This window comes from Cydia fagiglandana, chromosome 7 (genome assembly GCF_963556715.1).
Source record: "Cydia fagiglandana chromosome 7, ilCydFagi1.1, whole genome shotgun sequence".
Taxonomy (NCBI): domain Eukaryota; kingdom Metazoa; phylum Arthropoda; class Insecta; order Lepidoptera; family Tortricidae; genus Cydia; species Cydia fagiglandana.
In genome coordinates this window covers 19,541,428-19,547,888 of record NC_085938.1, presented here as the reverse complement: position 1 = coordinate 19,547,888, position 6,461 = coordinate 19,541,428, and positions in this window count along the sequence as shown.

Genomic DNA, 6,461 nt, shown 5'->3' with positions numbered 1-6,461 from the left:
AAAATTTCTCCGGTAAGAGTTAGAAGGCAGTGTGATTGTATGTGCACTGCTGGGCTACCATGGCCGTTTTATAAAATACTCGATGTTACCTCCATTATTGAGAGACGACAACATAAAGATATCGGATTTTAAGAAATTGTAGCCATTTTATTAGCTTTGATAATTTTGAGAGCCCACACGATCATTATTTCTTATATTTAAGTACATAATCTTTTCTTTGATGAAAATACAAAAGCTATCGTCCGAATTTCTTTTAAAATTTCATAATTCAGTTAAATATTTTTTAAATGATCACTATCACTTTTACATATTTATTAATTTCATATTTGTAAATAATATTGTAGAAAATAAAGAAAATCGACAGGCCGAATACTAAACAAAGATGAAACCATTTAAGTTGATTGAATGTATTTGGACACGCTCAATTGCTCTAATAAGGATGATCTTATAATGTAATGACATAAGATCGTCGATCTGAAATTATTTGGCTTCTTTTATATCCCAAACAAAATAAAACACATGAAAGTATAACAACGAGTAAAGAAAATGCGTCATCTTGTAGGTACCCTATCGATATCGTATAAGTACAAAGTCAACCGCCTGCACTGCTTTTGAGTGTAGTTTTCGCTGTCGGATTTTGCTTACGGAACCTAAAAAATAGAATTAGTCTACGACGACGGGTCGCCGTAAATAATTTTAATTTCCACATTATTGTTGGTAAAAGGCATTACATTAGCGAGGTTTCAGTACATTACATACCACATAAGGTTTATGGTGAGACTTTCACTTCCGATTCTTTCTGCCTATGCTGGGTCTGGGCTATTCGAGCATTTCAACTTAAGACGAAAGGATAGTCATTTCAGTTTATTTAGGTGAAATGCTGTGCACAATAATCTAGAACGCCATCAAAATCAGCTATTTCTACAAAAACATATGGAAGAAAGTAACGCCGGTATGACCCGTGCCAGGCGTATCTCACTCCGCGATTTCGTCGCTTTGCTACAGGTAGGTAGCTAAAAGTGCATCCGTTCGGCCCCAATTTTGGGGTTTGCCATAAGCCGCGCGTGGCGCTGTCGCCACCTAGCGGCCATATCTGTGCTGATCGTAACAGACGCATTTTGTTAGAGAGTGAGTCTTTTGTACTTAGTACTATTATTTATTCTGTGCCCGTGGCTACTTTAACCTTGTTACCAGTGACACGAACCACGCGGAAGCTATCTTCACGCGGCCGTGTCCAAGACTTGTCGTATATTAACGGAGTCACAGCAATCTCAGGCGATATCTTAATAATTTATGGCCCCACCAGGTGTCGCACCGAAGACGAATTTACATAACGGGTAGGGCCACCGGGGCGCCCGTAAATTATAGCTATGCGTATTTCGTTGCCTTGAAATTCGGTCAAGCGTGAAGTAAGTTTGTGTTAACAGTTTCGAACAGGGTCCGGGTGTATAAATAATTTAGAAAGTGAGGTAGGCCGAGGCAAATGAAAAGCATTTCTGTGAAGTTGTAAGTCTCGTAGTAACTATGAAGCGTCCCGCGCGCTCTTGATGGCTGCTGATGATGGTTCTTTTCGCTGGCCGTATTTTGTCCATAAAGTGGATAAATTATATCTTTCTCATCCATGTTTTAAGACTAAAGAGAGAGAGAAGATTTCATAAATACACACAGAAACCCCAGGAAAAAAATTCGTTGCCATTACTAATAGACTTATTGTTATAATAAAAAGTATTCTCTAAAATTCAAATCCAGGATCACGATATTCAAAGTCCCATGTTTTCATCCTAATAAGCCAAAGCAAAATGTAAAATTTCCAATAATTTAGTAAGGATTCTGCAGTACTAGTATCTACTACATATTTGTATCGATTCTGAAATGGAATGTATATTTCATGCGAGGCAATACTAGTTTAGCTGCACTATAAGCAGATTTGGTTCGCGAAAATTGAGCAGTTACACTGCACGGTAATACGAGTACCTACAAGAAAATAAACGAATAATCCTTCGAGCTTACATTGAATATTGGAACTTAATTTTTATTCGATATTAGGAACGATGTATATTCTAGGTATTCAAGAGTAGTAGATAAGTAGAGTAGGTATTAGTATTTTGTACAAAAGGTACATAATTCTACTTCTTAAAAGAGCCGAAATATGACTTTTTCATAGTATCATAAACAAAAAAATCTCAATATCTTTATTTATTTTTCTTTATTTATTACAATATATTTACACAGCATTACGGTTCGCACCAAAGCGCTGGCAAATTATACATGCAAGTAGCAAAAATAGTACATAATAATTATTGAATTATAATTTAGTCATGCAAATAATAATAAAAATTAAAAATATGTCAAGTGATTTAAAATGTGCTACTAGGTAATATACAATTTCATGTCAAACAACAATACAATATTAAACAATAGAAAAGTATATAAATCAAATCAAAAAGTATCATTCATCCATCCTCTCACAGTATATCAGTCTTTCTATGATTGTAAGGTTCAGAATAGTTCAATATGCGACGTTCAAAACGCACTTGTCTGTGTTTTTGTATTTAAAACCTATCGACGGGCGTTTCTTATCTTATCTTCGGTCGTACCCTCGTCGCGTGTCGGACTCCTTCGATAACAACTACTATTTCAAGGTATTTAAGACAAGTCACTGTGGCAAAAGGACTGGTGGTCCCATTTTATTTTGTTACCATGTCACATAGATAATAGGTACTGACCCCGCACCAAAGATATATTGATTGAGTAAGATGGGTAAAATCTAAGACAATTTCGTGCTTCGAATTTGACAGGTAAACGAGATGGCGCTGTACAGCTCCATACATTTTGCGGTAACTCTGATTGTCAAAAGTTGACGTTTGACAATTAAGTGACCGCAAAATATATGGCGGAGTACAGCGCCATCTGTTTTGGTTGTCAAACTAAGGGGCACGTTTTTTTCTTAGACTTTACCTCTCTATTACAATATATTCTCTTTGCCCCGCACGCACAGCAGCCGTAATAACGATTCGAAAACACATTCAACTGTTTACCGTATTGTCGAACAAACCCAAACTGGAAATCTATTGGTGGTTAGGTACTAAATGCATGGTGATTAAGGCAGAGGAGGAAAAAATTACAAAAATTACTTAAGGAGGAAAAATTTACAAAACAAAAATCATCATCATCATCATCAGCCTACTCTCGTCCACTGTTGGACATAGGCCTCTCCTATTGCACGCCATTGAGCACGATTTGCGGCAAAATATTATATTATTAATGTAAATGTTATATAGACAGTATACACATCATATCTCGCGCTAATAATATAAAAGTAAGAACGAGATGAGTTTATGTTAACAATGTTAACATTAAATATTATTATACTCTTAAAATCTTAATGCATCATCAGAGTTAACAGTTCCAATTAAAAGAAGGTATGTGTAGTACTTTCACATTACTTACGCTGATTTTGTACGTATGATTGAAGTACAGTCGCTATCAGATCTATCGGAGCGTCCAAGGTGCTCAAAAATAATATAAGCTTTGTTTAGATATTTGTGAACACCTTGCCCACTCCGTTATAAGTATCTGATGGCGACTGTACCTACAGATTACAAGCAAAATTCTCCCATATTACTTATGGCTAAGTAGGGACCACGGACAAACTTTTTTACGCACATAAGGCTAAACGAGTGAGATGCCATTAATTCACCGTGGCCTACTTCTGCTATTAAGTATTACATGCTTTTTCTTAATCTTGAATGATGCCCGACCTGGTATTTTCACGTGTTATATTCGGGGAAAATTAGCGAGTCTCGAGTGTATGAAATATTAAGCCTATTAATTACGGGAGATTACAAAAGACTCGCGGGATAAGCGGATGGCACAGCCTCATGATCTTAATGATTGTGTGATCCCACAGACGTGTGTCTAAAGTAGATCATTTGCTGCCTAATTATTTACCCCTACAGATTAGCCAGCGGTCGGCAACTAGCGGCCCGCCAACCTCTCGCTTGCGGCCCGCTAGCCTCCCTGGCTATTTTGTATGTAGTACTGACGATCGACAATGTCTGCTAAAGTCATACCTAAATATTACCAAAGTGCGGCCTGTGTCATCTTCGTTAACTACTATGTGGCCCTTGGCTGCTAAAAGGTTGCCGACCGCTGGATTAGACGGTCCATCCAGTTAGCAGTTCGTGCACGGTAATGGCTACTGTCGGAAATACAATCACAAGGCATACCGAAAAATGCTTGCTTTGCTCCAAAATTTGTTACAACATTCGAAATTCGATTTATATTTTAAAATTAATATATTTCATTTATAAAATTGTTAGAGCGCAATTACCCAGTGGGGAGCAAAGAAGGCACATTTTACGATAGTGTCTGCCAGATTTGAACTTTAAGATACGTCAATTGATAAATCTAGAAACTATATGTATCAGTTGTGTCAGTATCAAAAGTGACGTTATTGTTTGAAGAATGTGACGTACATTTGACACTGGCATACCTATCTAATCCATAGCATTTCTAGATCTATTAATTGACCTATTTTAAAGTTCGAAACGGGCCGTAAGTAATTCCTCTTCCTGAAGGTCATTTCAAATTTCGATATCAAAACGATATTTTGTTGTTATTTGCCCGTGCGTCTTGCTCACGCCAGTGCATGTATGGACCAATTCGAGCGAAATGCACGCGCGGCTCATAACTAAACGACATAATTTTGATATCATTTTTATGTCAAATTCGTGTTAGTCGATGTTCGAATTTGCCTCTTGGTTTACATCCTATATTATGTAAATCGTGTCAATATTTAAAGGGCAATGTTGTTTTTATGACAATATATATTATTGGAAGCATTTAAGGTAATTATAATAGAGACTGAACGTTATAACACCATATTAGTTACATATTTACTTTGATTATTAGCTTCCAACTATGTGTAACTGCACATGCGACATCTATTGGCACATATATCTTTATGAGATCCTTATTCACAAGGGATTTGCCAAATCGCGAATTTTCCCGTCTTAGTGGCTATACTGCTGACCTTGTTTTGACCAGGTTTGAACCTTATTACAAGAGAATAAGGTCTATCATAGGTAAGTCGGTGCTGTTAGTAAAACGGAGCGTATTTTCTAGGCTCGTTTGAAACGATTCATTATCCACGCAGACTAAAATATTTCTGTAGTAGTGCCTAATTCCGTTTTAATTGGCATTACACTCTCGTAAGCATTTTCGACTATTGACTGTGGACTGATATTTTTATGGTTGATATTTTTGAGTCTGATTTTATATTATATAGATTGTTAGTTTTATTGGCGAGCCTATATAGTGCAGACACGATTGAAATCTAAAAAAAATATCCTATCGAGCCTAGTCTATAAATTCCTAAAATTATCTATATATATAAATGCAAGTGTCCTGACTGACTGACTGACTGATTCATCAACGCAGAGCCGAAACTACAAAAGCCAGAAAGTTGAAATTTGCACACCAGATTGCATTTATAAAGTGTACAAGAGATAAGAAGCGATTTTGAGAAATTCAACCCCTAAGGGGGTTAAAAAGGGGATGAAAGTTTGTATGGGGTTAAAGTTTTCTTTTAAGCTAGGAATTTGAAACTTCGTAAAAAGATATATTATTAAAATACAAGAAAACTGGTTTCAGCGTTTTCGAAAATTCATCCCCTAAGGTGGTGAAAAAGGGGTTGAAAGTTTGTATGGATATCAAAAATTTTTTCGTGTGGTGGAGTTGAATCTTTGTATTTATGGATATTATTAGAAGACAGGAAAAGTAATTTCAGCGTTTTGTAAAATTCATCCCCTAACAGGGTTAAAAAGGGGTTGAAAATTTAAATCCATTACAAATGCTTTGAAACTTCCTAGAAAGGCATAATAGCCGATAACAAAAAAAGGTGATTGGAACGTTTTTGGAAATTCAACCCCTAAGGGGGTTAAAAAGGGGATGAAAGTTCGTTTTCGGGTGCAAATTTAATTTTAAGCTAGGAACTTGAAACTTTGTAAAAACGTATCAAATTCAAATACAAGAAAACTAATTTCAGCGTTTTCGAAAATTCATCCCCTAAGGTGGTGAAAAAGGGGTTGAAAGTTTGTATGGATATCAAAATTTTTTTCGAGCGCAGGAGTTGAATCTTTGTATTTGGGGATATCATTAGAAGTCAATAAAATTAATTTCAGCGTTTTGTATAATTCGTCCCCTAACAGGGTTAAATAGGGGATGAAAGTTTGTATGGGGTTAAAGTTTTCTTTTGAGCTAGGAATTTGAAACTTTGTTAAAAGATATATTATTAAAATACAAGAAAACTAATTTCAGCGTTTTTGAAAATTCATCCCCTAAGGTGGTGAAAAAGGGGTTAAAAGATTGTATGGATATCAAATTTTTTGCGAACGCGGGACTTGAATCTTTGTTTTTGGAGATATTATTAAAAGTCAGGAAAAGTAATTTCAGCGTTT